At 42.2% G+C, this 26,734-nt stretch overlaps 1 protein-coding gene across 27 annotated transcripts in view; it reads right to left on the bottom strand.

Annotated features, from left to right (window-relative positions):
* Window positions 1-26,734, bottom strand: part of ADGRL3 (adhesion G protein-coupled receptor L3) — a 536,452-nt gene that overhangs the window by 487,716 nt on the left and 22,002 nt on the right. The window contains exon 2 of one of the 27 annotated variants that reach the window (XM_083833096.1): window positions 4,742-4,817. The exons of the other annotated variants lie outside the window; for them this stretch is intronic. The gene's annotated coding sequence lies outside the window, so the exon portion shown is untranslated. The remainder of the gene's footprint in view (window positions 1-4,741; window positions 4,818-26,734) is intronic. 27 annotated transcript variants of the gene reach the window in all.

Genomic DNA, 26,734 nt, shown 5'->3' with positions numbered 1-26,734 from the left:
GTTTCTACTTTCCACGTGAAACAAAATAGAAAAGGCAGTGAAAAATGATCCTTGGCCAAAGGAAGGGGCCTTTAATTTGTTTTAAATAGGAAACCCACAATCATTTCAGGTTATCAGCAGCGCCTAAGCAACTTAGTAAAACAAATCCCAATAGCTTCCAATGGGGTGTCTGCTTCCAAAGCTGTTAAATGTGATTTTCAAAGTGCTTCAATGACATAAGCACACAAATCCCACTGACTTGTAAAGTGCCTTAAGTGCTACCAGAAAGATTTTTAAAAGGTGTTTAGGCTCCTATTTCCCACTGAAATCAACAAGAATTAGGCACAGACCTTTAAAAATATTCCCCAAAGGCAATATAGAATTAAACTTTCAAGCTATTTAAAGGAGGCTTTTTCAGTTCATAAATTACCAGTACTTTCAGCTCCTATCATTTAATGGATGAGGGGAAATGAAAAAAAAAAAGGGAAATAATACAAAATAATATAAAAATAAAAATACACCACGTTTCCTCCTCCTTTCTAGAAACGCTTTTCTTTACAACACTGAAAAAAACATGGAAGCAGAAAATAATGATCAATTGACAGAAAGATTTTTAAGCTCAGAAAGATACTTAGTAAAATATCTGAATTTATAACACTTAATAACATCTTCACTCATATTCCAGTATTTCCTCACTCAATCTCATCAAGGCAGAAACCTGCCATGCAAGACTCCCATTAAGCATCCTTTTTCATAGCTGCTAATGATGGAAACATTCATTTCAAAAAAGACTTTTTTTCCTGTTTTTGAGACATTATAAAAAAAAACCAACAACTATGTAAGATTTCAGCATGTCATAACATGTAGCGTTTAAACGGGTCATACTGTCTATGGCTTAGAGGATTGAAGTACCTGGCTGTGCAACACTACCTATATAGTAGGTCTGGGATTTACAGAGGATTTAAGAACAGTGTATAGCACCTATTGAGTTTTCCCAACCTTCAGGACTGTTTGTAAATCCTGCCTAACAACTCTTTGCAGCAATAAATTAATACCTCAATAACCAGTGAGATAAAGTCTTTTATCTCCTGGAAAACTGGTTCAGTGATTGTGTGATACTGATTCAAAACAACTTTGTCCTCTCAAAATTGTGGCAGTAAATACAGGGGCTTTGTCTGTCTCTAAAACCCTGGTCAGGGATACATTCCTGGGTAAATGCTTGCCCTGTGGATATGCAAGGAGATGAATAAGGTCAAAAGTCCAACAAAGCTCAGCTAGCTCAGACCAGTACTGGTTATGTCCTTGAGTCAATTCGGGAATGGCAAGGCCAGGCTTGCATCTGGACTCCTCACGCTCCATAGCTGGAATAATTAAATATCCCTGTGTAGCTGCAGCTATAGAAAACTCTATTTGGCTGTCCAGATTGAGACCAAAATGCCCCAAATGAGCCAAAGGACAGGACACCTGAATTTCTCCAAAGTTTGTGCATCCAAGAGTACCAAATGCACAGGTATAACATTTACTTCCCCATGACTTATTGCTCAGATGCAATATAACCTAAAGTGCATCTTGTATATACGACATTTCATTCCTCATTGTCAGCAAACATCTCCAAGGAGAAAAGGAAGGCAGGTGAACAACTCTGTGCCTGGTCATTTGGTGCAGTGAAGTACCAGCCTGGAGAAAATGGAAATTTGCCTCTTGTGGAAAATGGCTACATTTGCTGGATTTTTAAGAAAAGCTCCTCTAACATTTTAAAATGTAGTGGCAGATTTGGTGAAAGCATGAAATAGTTCATAGCACTGGTTATAAATTCCATCTCTGCAGAAAATACAGAACAGTACGGTTTTCCATAAATGCTCTAGGAAAAAAAAAAAAACTATTTATAGAAAATGAAAATATGTTGTAATGCTAACATTTTTCATTAAACAATTTACTCAAAAAGACTATTTAGTTAGTAAACCTGGGCTCCATTTTATTCCTTTTAAGGTTAAACAACCTTTTTTCTTCTCAGACTAAATTGAGACTCAAAGTCCAAAATTACTGCTTTTAAAATGCAAGAGTACAACAGTTTCAGATCAAAGGCCTGGTACCAATTTGTTCTTTTTTTTTTTTTTTTTTTTAACTCTAAGTACACTGTTTTCAAACCTACTGAAAGAACAATTCTGACTATTTGCACTCTATAAGGTCTAAGACCACAGCTCCCACAGGTGGTGGACCCATTTTGGAAGAGAAGGAAAGGGAGCGCTTTTTGTTCCATTGAAGTGAAAAAGAGGTATAAAATTGGCCTTGGTCAGTTTATTGCATGAGCCTTGCTCCCAAGTAGCAAAGTCTTCTACTTTTTAACACCTTCTTTCCACTCATGTTCCACTTTTCTTGCTTCTTGTGCACACACTTGTTTTTATTTTTTCTGCATTAAGAGTAGTCACTTTCTCCCTAATTATTTTCTGCTTTAAGCCATTTTGGAAGGAAACGGTAAACTTCAAACAGCTGCTCAAAATTTGCAGGCCATACTTTCTCTGCTTCCTTGTCCTGCTATCATTTCGGTTACCCAGCTGCATCACATACACATCATTTTCTTTTCTTCACCTCCTGATTTAACCATCGTGCCTTAACGCTGCAAGCAGAGTACCCCCTGGACCATCACCCCAATAAACAGCTTGCAAATACCTGTCTCTGCAAGGCTGTTTCGCATTACTTTCAACACGGAAAATGAGTTGTGCATTCATTTGTCCATAGCCACAAGCCAAACACCTAACCGTGAGCTGGACAACAGCTAGGAGAAAGGGGTTGGAACAGCACCATATCAGCTTCTCTGCTGGTCCGTGCTGAGCACTGCTGGTGTGTATAAAGTAATGCTTCATCTTACAACACAAGAGCCTGTGGGATGGTAAAGCATGCCCAGCCTCACGGCTTAATTATTAATGAATTACATTTACCTAGGTGGTTTTTAAATGCAAGAAGAACAGCATGCTGTGCTTATCGGATGAAAATTGGAAGGATTAATAAAAGGCTTTTCTCCCGTACAATAGAGCTAGCAGGAATCAGCCCCAAACCTACCTGAAGTAGGCTTTGAGGCCTACATCTACTGCTGGCCAGGGAACATAGACATTGGGTTTACGGGGACAGTGCCTGGCCTTGATCACGTACGAAGCTCTGCAATCAGCAGCAATAGCGTTATCTGCACCTGAAGCCCTAATTTGTCACACTGGGATTTAAGGTACTGTGAAGGATAAGGCTGGAAGAATATTGCAAGTTCGTCCAGGCCTCCACTCACTCCTTTCTGCAATCCTTCAGTCCTCCTCCTACCCCTTCCGAGGAGTCAGCTCCATCTAAATGATCCCTAATAGACAGCTGCCTAAACTCTTCTTTCCTTAAGCCTACAGCTCTCCTCTCTTTAAAGCCTTACTAAAATCCAGCCAGTCTACACAGAGGACACCGAGGTAGATATTACTGACCACTGAGGACATTTAGTCCTGTGCAAAGTCACAGCATGGGCTCTGGAAAGCCCAGCCCAGCTCGTGGCCGCACCAGCGAGGAGAAAGCAGGCGATTCAGCAACATTCATCTCTCACAAACAAAGAAATCTGATCATCCCCGGTAATTTCCTTAGGATAGATTGCAGGAGAAGCCTAGAGCAAAATTAACTGAATGTTCTGTCAAAGCCATTAGGCCTGGACTGAACTCAAAGAAAATTATGTTCGCTGATGTCTTCATATTTACTTTAAAATGCAGTCATTTTGACAGGCTCATGAGGTAGAAGATCTCATTTTATGAAGGTCTTAAGGGACATGAGGAACAGAAATATAACATGCTGCTGTCTCAGTCAGCGAAATCATTACAAAATTACTTTACAACTGACTTCCAAACCCAAAAATCCAGTTATTTTGAGTAATTTCAGCCTTTTAAAAGATACACGGTGCTTCAGGTTGACCAAAAAAAGAAGCGAACTCGGTAAGTATGACTGGGACAATTTTCCTTACTTGTAAAATAATGTTTGCTCACATAGCCACGTTCATCCCCTTCAGTTCAAGAGCGATTCAAGGAGCACTGCCTCCCAAACGGACCACCAAGCACAAGTTTCATTTGCACCATCACCTAACTTCAGGGTCTTCAGACAGAAGCAAAACCAAGGTAACTGGGAAGGCAGGAAAGCAAGAGAAACAACCTATTTGCTCCTCTTGATGCTGAAAGCAAACACCAGGTTCTTAGTGCCCTGCTCGCATGGTGCCTAACAGAGAACTTCTGGGGTGCTCAGGGTGACACACACCTTCACAGCTATGCAGTATGCAACACAACCATTTTAAGTCATTTTCAAATATATAATATATAAAAAAGTAAGTATGTGAAGCAGGCCACAGAACCAGCTACATCACCTTGTAATGTGGGCTATCTTAAAGCTGCTCTGCTCATCTCCAGAAAACACACTGTGTATGCCCAAAAGGCTGCAAAGGGTTTTGCCAAATTCAAGGTTTGCCCCAAATTCTTGCAAAGGTTTGCAGGATACCAGCACTGGTCTCCTGCACCTTTGAGCAGCTGCTTCAGATCCCAGCTTATGATTTGTATCCGGAATGAGACATCCAAGTTTCTCCAACTGTAATCCTCTTCTTTTAATTCACTGCCTGCTTTGCATCAAAGGCACGCAGCAGCCCTTTTGGGGATGACATGGCAAAAAGATAAAACAAGGAGAGGCCAACTTTGATACTAACGAAAGGAGGAAGCACTTCTCAGAGCTGGCCATTACTGCTCGTAAAAGTACTTGCCCAGTGATGCCAGGATGGGGCTTCAGAAAGGCTCATCTTCCCTGCCGAGTCAACGCTTGCAGAAGCTGTGTTTCTCCTACAGAAGGTAGGAAATACACAGGTTACTGCACAACACACGAACGGGGGCTTATCGAGAGCTCTTAGGAGCAACTATCCTAATAGTAAAGATGCTAAACCATCTTATTCTGCAAAGACAATATAGTACAAATTGGAAAATATCACATAATAACAATCGCCTGGCTGTAATTACTGCATCCGCCAGTCCAGAAATTACCTTAGCGCTCAAAGCCTTGCTCAAAGGTGGTTGAAATGTGGTCTTTCAGGAGAGACTTTTGGCAGAGGTTGCTGCTGTGCTGAGTTTTGCTGTGAACAGAGCCGGGCACACCCGATGCCAGCAGTGAGGGTTTAGCAGGACTGCTCCCAACACAGCACTTGCCCTGGGTGCAAAGCAGCATGTTTTTTTTGCTGAGGAGCACCAGGGCTCTTGTGATGAATCCATGCGGTGGTAGCACAGCTGCCAGAGTGCTGGGTTTGCTGGAGGACAAGGGAAGCCCATCAGAAAAGTCACCACATCAGCCCAGCCTCACTAATGAGAAGGTTTTTCTTGTTGTTGTTGTGTTTGTTTTGTTTTTGTTTTGTCCAAGCAGGGAATAGCCCAGAGCAGGAGCCAAGCCATAGGTGGCAGAGACAACGCTGGGTTATATTTGAGGCAAGAAGGAGCTATTTCTGCCAGCCCGGTGCGAGCCCCAGCAAGCCCAGGAATGTGCCACGACGTTAAATCCCTTCCTGGGAATCTGCAGCATGTGTACCCCGTGCTGCCCTAACATCACAGAGAGCCTAAGCTCATCGGGGACTGGATAATTAGGCAAAACACAGCTTGTAAAATTATCAAAGGACATCCGAGTTCCACACAATGCCACAGTAACTGCGATATCTGCATAACACGTCAGAAACAATACGAATAAATGAACATTCCTGTTATTAATGCTGAAGTAGTCTTTAAACCCATTAAAATCCCCGTAGCCTCAGACCCAGGGAGGAGAAAGGTGGCGCATGACATATGTGCTGATCACAAGGAAGAGGAATCCGGTCAAGCTGGTAGATACAGTGCTTCATTCCACACAGTGCTCGGAAAAAGTTATTATGCCTTGGTGAAAAGGAGCAGTGGACTGGACTGCATCAAGAAAATAGAAATAAATCAAGGGAAAAAAGAAAGAAACCCCCCTCTTAGTCCCCCCAAATCCCTCCTCTCCACCCAAATTCCACCCACCTTTCCCCTGGAAAAAACAGAAAGATGTAGAATATATTTATTGGAAATTAGATTTAAAAAATAAATACCAGTCTAGCATGGTTCATTATATAGACATAAATTAGCAATAAATAAATAAATAAATAAACGAAACCCGTTGAGAAACTCGTGGCCAGAACAGACAATACTTGTTTTTTGTTGTAATGAAGAGTGGCTTTAACGGATAAATGTTGATTCTGGCGTCCTGTCGTTCGCCCAGAAGCAGCCACTTATAATTTCTGATTACCATTAGCATTTCAAATTGCCCAGAAAGTGAAACTGTCTGAAGTTATCACCAGCAATAAACAGAGTGCCAAACCTGACTATCAAAGTGAAACGCTGATTTTCAGCGAACATCGCATCCCGTCGAGCCTCCCCCTGCTCAACAGGAGGACACGGATTAAGACAAGGACCCAGAGCAACAGGCAGATTTGGGATTATTACAGGGAAGACAGAACGGCGTGCGGGTTTTGGGCACACCCCGATGTTGCAAACAGGCACACGCAGCGCACATTCCTGGAGCAGGATGGTGGTATGTAAACAGAGAGGGCTAGACCCAGAGATCGCATTACAGATGTAGGTCAGGGATAAAAGTCACCTTGGGCTGGAGTTAAGAGTACGTAAATGCTTTCTGCGTTGAGCACAGGCCCTAAGGTGTTCGTTGTTGCTCCCTGGAGCTCTCCCAGCCCACTGAGCACGGAGCACAGCAAATCAGTTCCCTAAGCACCACAGTTTGATGAACGCCAGACAACAACGACAAAAAAATCAACCAAACAAAAAAAACACAACAAAACAAATCTGAACCAAGATACTGTGGTTCATTACTGTGGCTTTTCTCCCTCCCACAGAGAAGGGGTCTTGTTTTATACAGCATAAAATGGGGGGGGGTGGAGGGAAGCAGGGAGCGAAAGCTGCTTTGTGGTGCCAAACGCAACCCAAGTAACCCAGCTTTGACATGAAAAAATGTGATTTTTCAGAGTTCAGCTCTTTGCAGTGATTCACAGCGCTACTTTCTTCACAGCCAGCAGCAGGCAGCTTGCTCACCAGCTCTCACAAGCAAATTGGTTTGCTCCTTGGGGCAAAAGCAACTACAGATTCTCTTCTAAAGAAATTCCCAGGACTCATCTTTTAAGGATGATTTTTTTGTAACGGGAACTGCTTATTATCTAAACAAACTTCAGGTGGCTACACATCCATTCTCACCCCAGCTACCTGCCTAGCTTTATTTCCACCTGCAGCCAGGATGGCTTAGGAAGTACACCCGGGTGCACACGTGGCAAGTGAGCTTGGCAAACGTGAGCCATCACCCAGCTTTTTACACCTTAATGGTCCTGATTGTAGCTCCTGTCATTGCCAAGCTCTTCTTGTTAATAATGTATTTACCTTTTGATGCTGTGAAGATCCTCTAGCATGTAATTAAGTCCAGGGAAGTCCTGCAGGCAGCAGTAGGATGAAACTGATACTGTGCTATGTAAAGTCTAGCGTGTAGGTTATACAGTTGGTGGGTATATATAAATATATGTATCTGCATATAACATCTCCATTCCTTTGCACACCCATGCCTTCTGAACATATTATTAATAGCAACAGCTCTCAGAGCACTGCATACACAGGGACATTGTTGATGTAACATTTCACGTGTTTATTCTCAATGGATATTTGTGATTAACTCTGTGGGACTCTTCTTTTGTTTCTCTGTCAAGAAAATATTATTAAATGGAAATAAAGCCCTTCTTGCAGATGGCCTGAAGATTTCGTGTTCTGTTAAAATATTAGTTACAAATTAATTTGGAAAACACAGTAGGAAGGACAAGCTTTAGTCCTTTAGTTAGAACTCTGATATAGCACAGTCCTTTGTTTCACTTTTTCCTCTGTTTTAAGGAGCTTTCTTACAGAGGAAGACGGGAATGGCCAGAGACTACAAAATCAGTTGTAAATCCCACTGACTTCTGTACTACATCTAAAGCCTGGTCAGCATAATATTTCATTTCTATCAATTGTGAACATTATCCTGAACACAAAGAAATGCTTCTGCATATCAATTTTTCTTCAGAGCTCTCTAAAAAGGGGTTTACAGTGCTAAAAGTTAACTACCAAAAAGTCCCTTAAGTGCATTTTTATTAATTATACTGCAAAGAATAACATCACAATCCTTATTAGCACTTAGTGAGACCACTGACATTGACTCAGTGTTTATTTTGAGCACTAGCTCCTGATTAAAAATAATATAACATGAAGTTAACTGAAATGTCAGCCATCATCCCACACTTAATCTACAGCATCAGAATTTCAAAATGGGATATAAAGAAATATCTGCCTGCACACAGAATAGATGTAGAAGGTGTTCTGACACTGACGAACCAGTGTTCCCTGCTTTTCCTCCTAAATTCTGTATTGTTTTGTTTTTATTTAAACAAATAACAATAAAAAAAAAGATCCACATTGTGCTCAGGCAATAAAGATGTAACCCATGGCCACCCAGATCATAGAAGCACACATGTCTTTTTGTCCCTCCTGAGAGCAGTTATACACTTTTTATTGACTCGGAGATTCAAATTCCTGCTTCTTATTGTCAGCAGACCACTGCATGGCGAGCAATGCTGGTTTTTCAGCCATGTGCCTTGATCCAGACGGTGGGGTGAGAAATGCATGGCACCACCACACAACTGGGCAGCCGACCTTTTCTTCCCTAAGGCTTAGCCAAGGTGAGACACAGTGGCTTTTTTTCCAAGGTAACTACGGGAGCTGAGCCTTAAAAACAGGGGAAAAACACTTTGCTGCCACTCTGCAGGGAAGCTCTTGGCCTCACATGGACTTGACCTGCCCAAAACACCCATGGCATCTGCCATTTCCCTCTGATCTTTGCTACATGACTTATCCTCAATAGCAGAGGCTGCATCCACGCTGTTTTGAGGCCTGTCCTTCCCTAAATCAGTATGTGATTCTGCACTACTAAGCCTGCAGTGACAACCACTGCTGACTTCAACAGCTGCATGATCAACATGGACAGCAACGTTGTAGATCGGCCCAAGGCCAGCATAGCTGTATGTGAACCCAAAACCCATACTCAAAAACTGCCTGGGAACCACACCTGCAGAGATGGAGAAACACATCTGGAACCCAGGAACCCACTCGCACAACTAGGCTATCCTGAAATTGGTGCTCCCATGGGTGAGCTGCAAGGAGAAAGCAAGCTACGTGCAGAAACACCAACCCAGCTGTGCTGCAGACACACACAAAGCAGATACAGATGTCCAAGGGAGTTAAGTGTAGGGCTTGTCCATGCCCACCTTCTGCTCTGCAGGTGCACATATTGATGTATCATGCATCTAAGGGATGGGGCCTGAGGAAAAAGAGTGCAAACTGGAAGACGTGATAAAAAACTACAAGGAGTTAGCAACAAGAGGAATTTCATCTGGTGCCAAGAGCACAGGATGAAATCCTTTTTTTTTGTAATTTGCATTTTCTATCATGCAAACTCTACCCCAGAACAGCATGAACTCAAAATATACAGCTAGGTGGGAAAAGAGGAGTGCTCAGCATCTCAGAGAGCTTTTTTCTTACTGTGGGTCTGTAAAAATGGGCATTAATGGGGTCCTGATTCTGGTTCATAATCTGAGAATTAGCACACTACAAATACATAATAAAAACTAGTGCAAGAGGAATTTATGGTCTGTCAGTGTATGGAAAGAAGCAAAATAACAATAAAAAATTATAATGAATACTGCTTGCAGTGCTATCTTTGAGGATAAAAGCATTATTGCTGATAGAGCTGAGGCCTGCCAGCTGCCAGACAGAGATGGGGAAGTCGTTCCTTGATTTGTATCATTGCTGCTCGCACCAAGATACTTACAGCATTGGGCAGGGTTTTGGTAAGCACTGCAATAAATCCTAAATAAACACAGAGCGCGATAAATCTCCATCTAAAATATTTTGCTGTTAGCAGAACTGGGGCTCAATGGCCATTTCTCAGTTATGTGGCTCCAAGCACAGGCAAATGCTGGCTGCTCACAAAGACAATGCCCATTGCCCGCTTTCCACTCCTCTAAATAGCCACGTGGGGCAAGGATAATAAATACAGAAATAAATACAGTCACATAATCTAAAGACAGTGCATTAAAACACAAACAACAACAAAAATGGCTTGCTTGTGGGGTCATGCTGAGCAGAACTGCTCTAAAATAACCACGTTAATTGGGAACACCACAAACCTCTTGAAAATCTGAGGAAAATTTTCCTTCTCATTTTAGTGGATTTGAATTCAAGTCCATTGAAGCACTCTGGAAATAAGGCATCTTCTCCTTCGAAACAGCAAGTCATCATCATATGTACTGTAAACTTGAGAAATAGCATACCCACATACTGCAGGTGTGCATTACTACATGAGAACCACGTTTGGTGGCAGGTAAAAGATGAAGACGGGGGTACAGGAGATGAGAAGCATCAACAGGAAAGCCCCAGCTTTGACCATGCATGAAATCACTGTCTCCTTCTGCCTGACCTGCCCTTGTACTGGGTGAGACCTTTCTGCAGCCCAGCAGCTTGTATCGGTGCCATTTTAGCAGCCACCGAGGATATCAGCTACCTCACTACCTTTCTCAGCAAAGCATCCCCCTTTTTTTTTTTGCCACTAATGGGGCCCCGGTGAGTGAAAAGGAACAGCTCCAAACTGCCTTAAAACACCTTGGTCCTTCGCTAAGCAAACGTGAGTCAGAGCCCAGTGTCACCAGAGCCAAACTGGGACACCTCCTATGAAACTGCTGCTTTCAGTAAATTATTTTTAGCTTTCTAATTATACTGTTACCAAACTACCAGTGAGGCTGAACGGGCACCTCCTTAAGAGGGAAAAAAAAAGAAAGAGTAGCAGCAAGTGAATACAATGAAATGGATTTAGTAAGCCAAAAAAAGTGACTACCAACATTGGAGACCATAATGCACGAAAATCCACAAGTCTGACAGAAGAGAAACGCAGCAACAAGGTTTGCAAAGAAAATACCAAGAAACACCCATTTGATGTAACACCACTGGGGCCACCTCCCCGCTACTCTCCACCCACAGAGAACTCCCAGAGCATGGAAGAGCTGAAAATTACACCATAACCTCTCCATATATCCTGGGGCAGCGGCTGACATTTCCAAGCACCTAGTGAGCTGTCAGCAGACAGAAGGAATTGTTATAATAGACTGTCTATCAGCAGCAAAGTTGCATCATAAACTGGTAATAATATCCTACGATGGAGCCTTTTAATTTATTTTTAGTGCTTTAACGCCCAGCAGCACAGGAAGAATACATTTGCAAACGGACCGCCTGTCTTACCACGTCTGCCCCTGCCTTCTCCAAAAGGCTTGGGCTGCTGGCATTGGGGTAAGGGGTCAATATTTACAGCACGGCAGCTGCCTGGGATAACTGGAGCCTCTTCTCACCACTATGATGATGGATCCTCCCTTTATCATCACGACATGAAGTTTGATCTCTCTTTTCTTGCAAAGTTTAGTTACAGATTTTAGAAGATGGATATTGCACGGTTCAGATGTCTTGAAGAAAACCAGGTCTGGGAGGAGTGGCTGTTTCATTTTCAGATATCCCCTGAAAGAGGGGATGCCAAGATTATTTTTTTTCCTGAAACCTCTATCATATGAGTAAATTAAAAAATTCACAGACACAGTAATCCTCCCTCCTTTAGGACGGTCCTTCCAAACCAACGCGACTTTTAATGATAACAAAAATGAACATACAAACAAGATAAATGTATTTCCCTTATGTTTTTGAGAGGCAGAGCAAGCAAGACTTCCATCTTTCATAGTCATGCTTGAAATTAGCTCCTTCCAAGAGTGTAGCACAGGGGCCTGAGATGGCTGACCATGCTGGCACCTAAGTAATATGAACAAGGCACCACCATTCTGCTCCAGGAAACAGCTGATGCTCTTCTCTGCCCAAAGACAAAGCAGGAAATGACAACCCCAGCTTCAAACAAGGAGAGTTGTTACCCCCCTGTGATCTTCCTGGGCTGCAGCAAGAGCAGGTTCCCCTTCCCAAAACACCCTGTGTTTGAAGCACTGGGCATAAACCAAGCAGATCTCAGCATAACTGATAACAGCTATACACAAAACAGAGTATGTCATTAGGAAAAATACGTTCAAATTAGAAACCAGCTACTACTGGCAGAGATAATCCCCAGTCCGCCTCTGGTCTTAGCCCATCTCCATCGCTCCTGCCTTTCCCAACCAAAGACCCATTGCATTTTCCTTTCTTTCCCAGTTTTGCTTATCTCATAAGGGACTGTCATTGGAGGGCAGGGGAAGCAGCACAGGCTCTTCCCCTTGACCTCATCTTGGAAATCCATTTGCTGCAACATGGCCAGTCAGTACAAAATTGTTTCTTCCTCCTATTAAAAAACAAGTGCCAGCTCTATGCGAGAAGGGGACAGGTATTTAGCAAATATAAATACATTATATTAAAATATACTAGTATTATATATTATCATATAATATATATTATATAATGTAATATATAATATAGATTTAGTAATCACCATTCCCACAGTTTAAGGGACATTCCCACACCATGGTGCACTGCTGTACTTTCTACACATTAAAGCCCTGCAGTGCTCTGGGAAGAGGAGGAAGGAAATCAGTCAAATTTACCATGATTCTTTTGAAATCCTAAGGGCTTATTTCAAGCCTTCCTCTGTTCCAAATGTGCAAGTCACAGTCCTGCAAAACTCCAGGTGCTTCTTTTCTGGTCCTGCCTTCCAAAAGGGCATCACACTGCACAGCAAAGTACAGGAAAGAGCAGCTTCCTGTGAAACACAGGCTACAAAGATGCACATCTTAGAATTAGGTAGCAACTGCTACCCTGTGCTGATGATGCTCAGAAAGACCAACATGGACTTGCAACAGATCCTCTAAACATGTGCTTTTGTAAGCAGCTGCCAGCACCTTACAATCACCAGGACAGGGATTTACTTCTCATGTAACTGTGATGCTAAGTGAACCCTTCCTATTAGCTTTTCACCTACTACTTTCCTACAGATTTTGTCAATGGGAAGGAAACAGTGGTTTGCAGAAGGGCTTTTGCTTGGAGCACAGGGGTAGAAGGCACAGAGACTCACAGCATCCACACAACGTATCAGCTCCTCCACCTGGGTTCCCATCTTGCTCATCTGAAGTTGGGATTCCTTTGCCTCACCTCCACCTGAAGGTTACTACTTCTGCTGACCACTGGTCTCCAGTCAGAGGAAAGGACTTGACAACACCAAAAGAAAAACAAGAGCTGGACAAAGATCACGCTGTTACAAGTCTCAAAGCTCGTTTTGTCCAGTGAGACCCTCTCTACCTACACAAGGTGATTCCACCTTTGCAGACAGCAGCTTAGTTTCTAATAAAATGGTGCAGGAGTCACCCAAAATCAGACTGCCATGGATGTCATTCACGCATCCTCCTCAAAGGCTTATGGCACTGTATGGGATCTTGAATTTCTTCAAGTAACCACATCAGTACCATGTTGGGATGCAAGCTGGCATTGTTAGTGAACTTACGGGTTGGTCATCTGAGTTATCTGCAGGAAAACAAGTGTTTCTGAAACTTGTTATTAGTGTAATTTATTGCCAGCTCAACATAATGTGAACAACCTCTAGCATAAGCACATACTCTGTTTTACAAGTCTAAACAGATTTAGTACTAGCTGCTGGCTTGAAACAAGGTAAAAAAATTAAAATAAAAATAATAAATTTTTCATCCTTCGAATTGTTTTGCACCCATTTCACCAGACCAGTTTTGTACGTGCTTGGTGTGCACTACCAACCAAATGTTTTGTACCAGCTCTGCTCTGAAACCTTGCAAAATCTTAGCAGGTAATTCAGCAAACTCCCTGGAATCAACGAATCTCGTGATGGAGTGTGTTTCTCCCTGCAGGTGCAAAGAAATGGAAGACCCAAGTATTTTTTAAATGAGCAGACATGTGAAAGGACTGAAGCAGTACCCTTCTCTCGTCTGCTGCTTTTCATGCAAAACACAGACAGATGGGCGGATGACATTCAGTCCCTGTTTTACTTAGGCTCTGAAGAATGTGTATGCTACATCTTCCCTTTCCTGCTCTGCCTCTGACCTAACGTATCAGCCTGAATTTGAAGGTGACTGCTGCTATCCACCTGCCTCAAATCGCTCTAGGGCAAAGGCTTAGGGAAAATGGGGAACCCCAAATGATGGGTTTTGAGCTTTTGTACCGAAATCACGTAGAACTTCAAGGAACAGGCATGCCAGCTGCAGGCACACAACCCAGCCACAGACACAGCCTCCCTCTCCACCCTTTCTTTAGAAATGTCCTCAGCTGTCATAAAGCATGGGAGCAACAAAGAAGCTGACACAAAAAGCACATTTCTGGCAAGAAGTCAGAAGGGTGAGTCAGCCGGGTATTAGATCTGTGATGGGAATCAAAGAACTGCCAGACTGGATCTCCATGCGCGTCCACCATCCGCTCGCAAGGAGTCCACACTCAGATGGAGATGCCATCGGTTAGTGCTTGGTCCTACACCAACTATCTGGGCAACGGAGGCCAAAATACCTCTAATGGATTAGCAGAGATGACCCGGACAGAAAAGCAGGTTCTCTCTGCTCCAAATGGCGTGTACTCTGAGGGAAAATACAGAAATACTGAATGCACTTTAATGGTAATAGGAGGCATCTCGAGAGAACGGGCACAGGAAATCTGCCAAGCTTTTCTGTTGAGAGATTTCATCTTATTTCTTGAGGGGTCTATTTTAAGCCAATTTCAGTGACCTTACTTAACAGAGATTATGCTGTGTTTCAATTAATTTTTACAGCATTATAATTAATATTTTGGTGTCTGCTGGAAAGCATGCTGAGCTGTGTAAAATCCACACGCGCGGCAAGATGACAAGTGCTATTATCGAGGCGGAAGGAAGGAGATGAGAGCCCTCAAGCCTCACCTGGCAGGGCAGAGCACCACCCCTTCAGATGCCTGCTCCTAAAGGACCACTACGCCAAATCCTGGGAAAGGTCAGCATTGCTCTTCACGTTATGGATCCAGAATTGTCAGGGAATATTTCTTTGTGCTAATGAATTTGCCCATGCACCCACACTGTGAGCAGAGCTGCTTCCCACTACCTGCTCGAATAGCTGAGCCCCAGGAGGTGAAATCAGCCAAACCATCATAGCTCATACATATGCAGTTGATATTAGCACAGCTTTTCTTTCCTGTTCAGACCACTGAACCTTGGCTCACTTCAACCAATACACCAATTCCTGTGCATGTCGATCACCTCCCAAGTAAACCATTCTCACACCCCTGTACAGGCTTCTTTCTGCTGGGCTTATTTCTATTTCTGTTGCACCCTGGGCTTACGGGAGACTTGAGGACATGGCGTGACATCATCCCTCTGATGCCATAGTACCTGCAGGCTCTCTGCTCCTCATACTTTGCATCTCCAAGACAAGACAGATCCAGCAGTTTTGCCAAGTAAAAGATGGCTTCTATACACCCATGTTTATAAACACCCATGTCTATAAAGGAAACAAAACTCAATGGGACATTGAACCAACCCATTCAAGGCCATGGGGGTGGTACTATATCCGTGGCATTCTCCCTCCAACACTCGTGTCATGCTCTCTTACATGGGCAGCCACTTTGCAGCGCTTGGTGGTAGCACAGAGGCACTCAGCTGTGCAGCCTATTGCACAACGCTCAGCGTTAGGCTAACAGCCTGCCAGCAGCTCATTCACTGAACGGCTCGATGCTTCCTTATACCAAGCTAATCCAAAAATCACAGCGTGGTTAGAAACGCATCGACTTCAATTGCTGATGTTCCAGCAAGCCCCAGCTTTTGGCTGCTTTTGCAGAGCAGGACCATGGCATCGCTGCGTGAGTAGAGTCACAAGGATGCTACTAGCCACGCACTTACATCAAAAACTGCGCAGCTGTCAGGGGTCAGTATACGTGCTCAAGTCATCTGCATTTAAAAAAAGTTTCAATGCATAATAGAACAAAAATAAGTAACTTATAGTTCAGGAAATTCAGACAACTCTGCAAATGCTGAGCACTGTCATGAATGTAAATTTCAGTCATCTAAACCATTGCAGGAGATTAGGATGCTGCACAGATAGGTACAACCAGCAGTCTTGCTTGAGGCTGCCTCAAACATTTCTTCACGAGTTTGTAACAAATTCTACATCAGGAGGAAGTGAAGGAAGGTCATGCAGTGGAGAAGACCAAAGTAGCCCTTATTTTTTTTTTTATTTCTTCTCCTACTTGAGAAAGACTGACTTCCACGATCAAGGAGGTAAGGAAGCAGCAGCTCACGAAGGGTTATTCACTGCAGTACTTTAAACTCCATTCTTGATAGAACAAAGCAAGCACACTGATGGTATATAGCATGGAACACAGTCTTCCCCATGAAATGAATGGTTGGTCAGCTCGATATGGTGTGCAAGGGTTCCTTTTTTGAACAGTTCCCTAGTTTAAAAAAAATATAAAAACCCTGATAGCACATATGAAATTAGAAATTCTCTTCCAAAACAGCCTTATACCATTAACAATAAAGACAAGGTTACCTGTCTAACTTCAGATCACTTACATCTGTGGCAAACTTAGTTCATGATGTTGACTGTGGGCTGGAACCACTCCAAACATCAACCAAGAGCCATCTTCAGGACAACTCATATCTCATAATTTGAGTTCTCATTCCCTAAGCTATTCACAGCACTACCTGATGTACACAAAGCAAACAAGGTATTTCCAGTGCTACTTCTCCAAAGCTCCTCAAAAGTCTCCCCATATTGTTCAAGCCAGCGCAGGTAACAACTTCATCTTCCAAAACACCCTGAATTCAAGTGGAAAGATAACACAAGTAATTATCTGCATGCATGAATTGCAGAAAATAACGTTGCTCAGAGAACGAAGACTGCCTCACCATGATTAGCAAACAAACTTCAAAAATGCCTCCCGCAGGGGACCTCATATCTGGGACTAGCCTGAGAAACCCTTAATCACCCAAGATGAAGAATAAGCCCCACGTTTTCTATCAATGCACAAACTGCACAATGCTGACGGGTCCATAGTATGGTATTTTAGAAGTCTACCATACGGACAGATACCTTCTGACAGGCTCAGAGCCTGTTGCAGCTGGCAGGTTGTCAGCTATATTTGGCTCAGGTAGGGTACAACCAACCCAACCACTCCGTTATTTATGCAGTGACAGATAAAGGAAAATGATGTGTAGCCTGACAAACAAGGTCTTGCCATGCACAGGTGTAGACACTGATCATTCATTGGATTGTCAGGGTACAGCCCTCATTATAACTGGAACAGTAAGAAAATTGAAGTATTCAGAACATTTCAAGGAGAAATTATGTTTGCCAGGAGCTCCAGCTTTATTTTCTTCCTTGCTCTGAAATCAATTAGATGTGAGGCTGATAGAAAAAAAATGGCTTGCATCTCTATGGATAAAGAAAACAAGAAAAATCAAATGTATTCAAATGCAAAGAATCTACCTTCAAATGTAAAGCTTTTGTCACATGCTTGTGGCTATCAATTGCTTCCTTGTCATCACATTTATAAGCAAGACAGAATAAAAGCCTTAAAGCTCAGGTTCGGGGTAAGGAAGTAATCTCAACAGATGGAGCAAAGGTCTCAGGCCAGCTTAGTAGCTTGCACACAGCTTGCTTGTTGCTACTGCAAGAGGTTTTGTAACATGCCATGCTTATGTTTTAGAAAGCACAAGGACCTACAAAAGCGCGAGTATGTTAGTATAAGCAAGCAAGTACAAAAGGAGAGCACGGGGTGTGTGTGGGGGGGGGGGGAGACAAACTTTTTTGGTAAAAGCTATATATAAAATGGAGGGTGTCAACACAAAGTACCTTTCCTGCTTGCTTGGGCTGTCCGTGGGGATTGCAAAGCCACTCCCAAAGTGGGCTTCGCAATCTATTTCCAAAATATTGATGTGTGCTCAATGAACTCTTAAAAGAGACTGAAAAAGGGGGAAGAAGAAAAAAAAAGAGGGCACACTGGATCCACTTTTCTTGGACGTGTGAATTTTTTCTAAGCTTCTCGCTTTTCTCCTATAGGAAAATAAAAGCTGTTGTACAATCAGAGAATAGCTGTTCTGATAGTGGAGCCTGAGAGAACTAACAAGCTAGTCAACATAGGGCAAGACCTAAATCCTCAAATTACTAATCACTGTGCTGCCCTCTTAAAAGTGGATTTAAAATAGGGACGAGAAAAGGAACAGAAAAAGGAGAAGAAAAGGAAGGGCAATGTTGGCCCTAGGACTGCAGTATTGATCCTGCCACGAGGAAGAAACAAATGCCAAATCTATATATTTTCATTGCTCCTCACGTGAAATGATCTACGCAGTTGCTTCCCCATGTTTCTATGACCTTTAAGAACGAGCCAGAAAAAAATAGCCTCGAGAGCCACTGTATGAACAAGGCATTTCTGCAATACTACAGTTTCCACTTAAAAAGGGCGACATTGCTTTACAATTCGCTAAACAACATATTTACTTGCACACTGACTACATATGTTGTACTTAGATGTCACAGCAGATTACTTGCTAATTACACTAGGAAAAACCCAAGTAATTACCACTGACTCTTTCTTCTGGTTCAGGAGAGGTTGGAGCCAGACATTTACATGACAAATAATCATGCCTACAACGAGCTGCGGCTGCTTCCCAGAAAGGACTCCTTGCCTTTGGACACATGTCATTAAGTAAACCTCTTTATTCATTTATTTTAAACCACAGTAAAAAGTGGGCATGAACCAGAAACACGCATACTGAAAAAACAGTGCTTTCGCTGTTAAGGATTCAGTCTGCTCAGGCCAATGGAGCAAAATCAAATTCTTTCCTAACATTTTATCTGATATTTTAGGCTGATAAAAACTTCTTTTTTTTTTGCTACTGAATGAAGGAAATCATATTACCAGAGCTGATATTCATCAGAAATATTTTGAACTGAATATGTGAACTGCTTTTAACTGAATTTAAATCGATAATTCCACTACTGTGGTTAGTTTTATTGAATTGTACATTCCAATAATATAATTTCAATTATGTTATGATGACAATATTACACTCCACTACAAGCTGTATTTATTCAGCTGGAAGGTGAGATGTACTACTTCTTCATTTAACAAAAATCAGACTCACCATAGCTTTTAATGTTATTTCATTGAATAATCTGCTTTGCGTGTAATGTACACTTTCCTTGAAAGGTCAACACCTTGAACAACCTTGATGTTTGATATTGTTTCTTTTTTTCTTTCAGAAATAAAGTACTGGAGGAAAGTTCGAATTGGGATTTTAAAAAGAAGATAAGGAAATGAAAAGGCTATTCTTGCAAGAGAAATTAAACCAAATTCTCTCGAGTTAAGAGATTAGTTTTCTCTTGGTGACACATCACGCAATTTGTACCACACCTCCATTCTCCTCATGGAAGTAACCCATCCTGGCCATGCCCATTGACTCAATGGCCAGGCACCTCCTTTCTCCAGCTGTCTCTGGCACGTTGCACCAGTGAAAGCAGCAGATAGGGCACTTGTTCCCTGTGGGTGCCATGGTCCCAAGCACCAAGCTCCATCACTGCCTCTGCTGTCCACAAAGCATCCGTGTCCCAGCAGTGTTCTGCTGTCCACCAAATGTCGATGTCCCAGAAATGTTCACCGGTTGCACTCATGTTACTCAAGACTGAAAAGTTTTGTCCACACATCCTGTTTCAGATCTTCAAAAGGTCAATTTTCATTTGAGCATCGTTTTTTCAAAAGTCAGATACATTTACAGGGAGAAGGTTTCAGGCACAAACATCTAGCTGAACCCCAGTACAAACAACACTGGGAAAAAAAAAATCTTGAATCCCGTAACTCCATTGGGCTTTGGACCAGATGCTTGAACAGCTAAGCAGAAGTGAGTGCAGGTGTGGAAAAGGATAGGGAAGTAACGAAAGTAACTTCTGCACAGGCCAGATTCATTAAAAAAAATCATTTTTGCTTTATTGTTTTCTTAACACATAACCAGCACCTCAAAGTTGCACCAATCACTCTATTATCTTCAGCGTATTTCACAGATTAATATTACCGGACAGAAATCAAGTTTCTCACCCCAAACCGCTCAACACATGGCTGTTTTTTTGCTGTTGTTGCTGTTCTTTTTAAGGTAATGCTCTGCATGTTCCCATACTCTTCCCGCTTCACAAGGGCAAATGCTATACCTGACTGAGGTTGCTCCCAAGGCCCAGGACAGAGCTGGGACCTGTCTCTGGATTATGTTTGTACCTTATGAAAGAGTTGTTCTTAAAATTAATTTAAATCCCAATCCACTCCCCTTGCAAGCACACACTCATAAAAAAACACCCAAAACAGTGTACATTAATTACATATTGCTCTGCACCTAAAATTACTAAGGGCTGCTTCCACAGATCTGAGTAGGATTTGGATGCAAGGGTGGGTGGTTGGGGCTATGGGGGTGTAGGTTTTGCACACAAGTATACCTAGACATGTGAGATGATAGCTAAATCTTTATCACCTCTCCCTAGTGAGCATACAGGAGGGGAATAGTCTGTCAGCTACTATAAACCTCTGAAAGCCTCATTACCTGTTAACATCCAGCTTTAAAGTGGGAGGAAAAAAACACATACAGATTGAGACTTCAATTCTACATTTTCTCCCAAAATATTTTCATTTTTAAAGCATCAGCTTCACATGCATGAAGTTTGTCTTTTTCTTGTTTAACTCCAAGAACATTCAGAAGACCGAAAACACAAAAACAGTGCGGGAAGCAGAAATAACGTGTCACTCTGATACACCACTTCTCAGCAATGAATTTCAGAGCACTTGGCAAAGGTGGTCAGAATCACTAACCTTATTCCTATGGGCACAATGGAGAAGCCAAAACACAAAGAACGACCTGCACACATGAGCTGGGAACAGTATTCTGCTCTCCTGTCCAGCCCTGGAAACACGGCAATCACATTTACTTACTATGAACATTATGATCATTATTGTAGATGTGTTCTATAGAAAGCTCCTTTTCTTCCTCCAAGCACTAAAACTGCAAACTCTAAAGCTCCATTCCCAAACTGTAATCAAGTAGCTTTTTCTTCTTTGGAGAATCAAAAAGTGGAGCTGCTGAGTTTCGTCTAATTGTTTGAGTAATGGTAACAAAAATCACCATTGGCTTCAATTACCTAGCAGCACTATAAAGGCACATATAAAGTATTTCTCCTTTACATGGATAAAGTGCTGCTAAACAGATTTCCCCACAATAACCAATCATCACCTTCTAGGTCCAACGTTACCCAATTATGTTTTCTTTTCATTTACTTTGAATGATGCTTTTCATCACCAGAAAAGAAAAAGTCTCCCTCCTACCGACATCCGTATTTCATTACTTTCTGTACCTGGGTCCCTCTACAAATCCCTAACATGTGATAAATGCCCTGCCCTGTTCCTCACCTCTTGCTTCCTCATGGATTCCTCCTCCCTTGACTACTGCTTGGATTTTAATTAATTTCAGGGGAGACTCGCTAGAGGAAGATCACGTGGAATAGCTGCTTTGAGAAGCAAAAGTCCAAAGTGCAACACGCTCTGCCCTCAACCAACAGTGCCAAGAACAGAATTAGCTTGCCTTTTTTTTTTTTTTTTTTTTTTAAATATCAGAAACATCTTCACTAGAAAACAGCAGTGGACTCTGTCCATCTACTGTGGAAAGGCCATTAATTCAAGGTATTTCAGCATGTTATCAACAGCTAGAAATTAATTTCTAACTTACACATTCACTTTTAATGTCTGTAGAGGTTTATGCTCTCAGGGAAGGACACCAAATGAAGTCAAGACAACACTGAGTGTCACCCAGGTGTAGACAGCTAATGAGGGGACCCAGAGAGCCATACAAGCCCAGTTCAAATAAACCTTCACTTCTGCAAATAGGGACATAAAGTCATTGCTCTCTTGTTCTTTAATTTAATCTGAAGTAGGACTATAAGAGCCACAAACGTCACATGCTTCAGCTAGGTCTCCCCTATCTACAAAATAACATTCCCAGAAACATCCGAGTCTGTGTGTGCTGCTGCAGCCTAGCCAAGAAACTATTACCATTTCACAGCCTTCAATTTAAGAGCATCAGTGTGTGACAATTAGATACATTAAATTCTGTTAGGCCAACAAAACTTATGATTTAACTAGCAGAACACATACCAATAATTTCTGTGTAATTTTTCTATCAGCAATTAATCCACTAGACTTCATGCATTGATCATACTTCTGGGTTTCACTTTTCCATAAAAACATTACAGATATTCAGGAAAGCGCCAAGTTACAACACTACCTATAATTTGATTCTCCTTTCTGCCAAGTTGAGCTTGGGTCTTTTGCTATGCATACAAATGCTAATTACAGCTCAACACTAATGCTAATCCTGACATCTGCTAATTAAAAGATCACATCTTCTGCAGAGTCAGCAGTGCTATTCAAATGAAAACATTAATCAGTTTAAAATTAAAAAAAAATAAAATAAAATCAATCAACAAAGCAGGAATTCTAGTCCTTGGTTCAACCAACATCGAAGTGCAAACTGGGAGTACTCAAGAGCAAGGGCTGGTAGGTTCTCTGAGAATATCTCATCCTCAGTAAAAAAGAGGATTTTTCAGCACTGCATGATTTCTCTGTTCTCAGTAATTGTCCACTTTCCCTCTTATTCCTTCTTCAGTCCTTGTTTCTCTATAATCACATCACCTCTGGAATCCAAACCCAACCCTAACCAATGGCTCAGAGTACACTCCTCTACGCAACATGAATTTAAATAGCTAAGATGTCCTACTTAAGCTTCATGGTACCACTCTTTTCTACAGCTAACACGTGCATCTATGGGATCAGGGCCCTTGTGGGCAATTACAATCCCTCTTCATTGTTTTCCATCAGCCCCCTCTTGGAGACGACAGTCCAGATTTGTTTCCCATTTAAACACACACAGTGGACAGGGAAGCAAAAGCAGGATGCAAACCAGATGCAAAAAGCCACTATTAGGGCCCCTCTGTGTTACGAAGCCATCTCTTGATGCTGCAAACAGTCCATGAATTAAACATTCAGATCGTAAACAAAAAAATGCTAAGCAACCCACACGTTCCTGTCCAAATTATACATCAAATATATACATAAAATTATATATAAACACTATTTGTGCTCCTCAGAAGCTGTTTTTTCAGTCCATTGCAGAAAGCCACTCAAGAAAGCCACTTAAAAACTTTTTTTTTTTTCCCCTGGAGGGGTTGCATGCACATGCCGTGGTGATCTGCCGACTGCCACAGGGATGAGAGGAGTAGAGCTGGCAAAATGGGTAAACCAGAGCCATTTCAGCAAAGAAACCGGTTCCTTCGTCTATTAGTGTCTCCACACTAATTGTGGTAATGGTGCTCTACGGACAAAGTAGATCTGAATAGACAAGGACCCTCTTGCTCTCGGGAGTCCCCAAGTCCCAGGTCTTCTACCCATCTTTCTGGAAAGGTGGGTGCTGCACAAGTAGGCATTTCTGTTCATTCTTCAGCTCTCTTTTGAACACCAGTGTGAAAACCCTGCCAAAATCAGAGGCATCTGCCAGAATGAAGCCTGTCCTTTGCCAGACACTAAACACCTTAGGTTAGTTCTTCCACAGTTCTTGTTAAGTTTGGATAGGGATTCTGTGAGCTGCTCTGTTCCAGAGAAATATATTTGCATTTCTGGGTGAAGAAGGAGATGAAGGTGTTGAAGTATCTGTCTCTTCATCCAGCTTTTGCTCTAGAGACCTCAGGCAGGTGGGCTAGGAGATCCTAGAAGTCCAACCAAGCTCCAAAAGCACCATAGCCAGTGAATGTTGTAAGAAAGTCAACTCTGAATAAGGCCAAGTCCCATTACAACACATCCCAAGAGTCAGTACATGCAGTTTGTTTTATTTTGCTTTTAACAGAGATGGGGTTAAGTTGACACATTAGTCACTGGAAATTTTGAGAAGATGATTTTAGCTTGTCTTAGCGGGGTGACAGACCCACAAGCTCAAAAGAAAAAAAAGTCAGTTAGCAGCAGCAGCTTCAAACCCAACATTGGGCCAGCAGCAAAATAAGGCTCTTCACTCATTTAGCATGCTGCTGTTTAAAATTTCTTTAAAGTAGTCAACATTTACTGTTCTGCTGTAGCATAATGTGGGGAGGAAAAAAAAAAAAAAAAAAGCTCTCTGCATTTGCTATACCAGTTATTTATAAGGAAACCACAAATCAAGTTTACTGCCTTTTTAACAATGCTAATATGAAAATGCTCTTTCACATAAGGTGCCAAGGTTTCTTTCCTTTACCTTCTCAGCTATATCCCCTGCAATTGCCATCTTACTTGCACTTTAAAATTTCCTCTCTGGGGAAGTCTTATACTGTAATATATCTATGGCTAATAATATACATGGCCAGTTATAAACGAGTCATTCTGACAAACATGTAGCAGCCCTGAGAGGGACTTGGGGGTATTGGTTGATGAGAAGCTCAACACGAGCTGGCAATGTGTGCCTGCAGCCCAGAAAGCCAACCATACCCTGGGCTGCATCAAAAGAGGCATGGCCAGCAGGGCGAGGGAGGGGATTCTGCCCCTCTACTCTGCCCTTGTGAGACCCCACCTGGGGTGCTGCGTTCAGCTCTGGGGCCCCCAGCACAAGAAGGACACAGATGTATTAGAATGAGTCCAGAGGAAGGCCACAAGGATGATTAAGGGGCTGGAGCACCTCTCCTGTGAAGACAGACTGAGGCAGTTGGGGTTGTTCAGCCTGGAGAAGAGAAGGCCCCAGGGAGACCTTACAGCGGCCTGCCAATACCTAAAGGGGGCCTACAGGAAAGCTGGGGAGGGACTCTTTGTCAGGGGGGTATAGTGATAGGACAAGGGGTAATGGTTTAATCTAAACCTACCCTATTTTAGATTAAAATACTATGAAGAAATTCTTCACTCAGGGGGTGGTGAGGCACCGGCACAGGCTGCCCAGAGAAGCTGCGGATGCCCCATTCCTGGAAGTGTTCAAGGCCAGGCTGGATGGGGCTTTGGGCAACCTGGTGTCGGGGGAGGTGTCCCTGCCCATGGCAGGGGGGTTGAAATTGGATGATCTTTAAGGTCCCTTCCAACCTAAACCATACTTCCATAATTCTATAAAAGGTCCAAAGTCACCAGTTATCATTCTGTAACACACAAGCAATATTACAAAGTCTTATTTAAATAGAATGGGCGATTCAATCAAGAAGAAAGTGTGACAGAGCCTTCCAACTGCAAAAGAATCTTAAATCATTAATGAAACTAAGAATTTAATGTATGCAAATTAAATTATATATGCATATTTCAACGGGCTAAAAGTTTATGTGCATACTTTACTCAGGAATCTGTCTTATGATACAATTAGAAAGAAATGGTGACAATTCAAATTTTTTATTACTTTGGACTGTAAAGCATTCATATAATTTATGTTCACTTAAAAAGGTACAAAAATCCATCAATTAAAGACAGATTTCAGATGGTATAAATAGAATGCAGTCCCATTGAAGGTGCTGGAAGCACTGTCTCAATACATCATTGAGAATCAGGTCTTGCTAGTCTTAGGTCGTAAAAAAAAAAAAAAGAGGTTATGAAAAGTCACATTTGTAACATTATCAGTAATATCATACCCTCCAAGAACAAGTCACTCCACCAGGCATGAAACGAGAAACCTGATTTATAAGGGATTTGCAAAGGAAGATGTGGATGCTTTGAAGCATTACAAAGGACCAATCTCATGGTGAGGCCCTCACCATAACAAGATGTTGATGGGACTCTGCCTGGGCAAAAGCTTTTACAGAATTTGGAGAACTGAATTTAAGACCTCTTCTCCTCTGGCCACCAGTAACGAAATTCAGCAGCAGGTTCAAAAGCCACCAAGGCATGACACAGGGTAATCCAACCTCTGCAACTATTAAATAAGCCTCTTTCTTTGTAAAAGACTTTTTAAGGTGGGAAAAAGGAATGATATGTGATAAAGTATTTATCTTATTGATTGTGCCGTAAAAAAAAGTTACAATCCAATTGCAGAGGATATGACATTTTGTGGTTATTAAACTTCTCTTAAAAAATAGCATGTTGAAGCTCTTCCCCTTTCTAGTGGAGTAGAAGGTAGAAACATCCTCTCCAATCAAACATCAAGATTTTGGACTTCTGAAACCTAACCCATTGCTTCCTGCTATAAACCACTCACTGACAAGACAGGAAAATCAAGGCAGCCAAAGGGCCCTTTATGAAGTTTTCCCCCCAGATAGAATTGCTCTATTATATTGATTAAAATATACACTTAAGTTACAACAGTGAAAGCACCCATTGAAACTCAGTGCAGTGAAAAACATGATGTCATTTTCCAAGCAGAATTTACCTTCCAGCCCCTCTCCTCCCCCAACAGATGAACAACATTCCCAGAGCAGAAATACAGCAAAGGATAAATACCAAGGCAAATTCCTAACACGCAGCACCACTTCCAGCTAAATCTGAAATGGTGTCCAGGGAGCCCAGCTCACCAAGTTCACCAGTTCCACTGCACCACCTCCATCTGCCAAGGTGCTGAGCCCTCCTTTTTTAAGGAGGAAATCCATTTGGGGCTCGAACCTAGCAAAGCCTATGCTCAACTGCAAAAGAGGATTTAAGCCCTAGTAGTACATCTGTATAAATGCTTT

The sequence above is a fragment of the Anser anser genome, assembly GCF_964211835.1.
Source record: "Anser anser genome assembly, chromosome: 4".
Lineage (NCBI taxonomy): Eukaryota > Metazoa > Chordata > Aves > Anseriformes > Anatidae > Anser > Anser anser.
The sequence above is the reverse complement of the archived record's forward strand: the minus strand, read 5'-3'. Positions and strand labels throughout refer to the sequence as shown.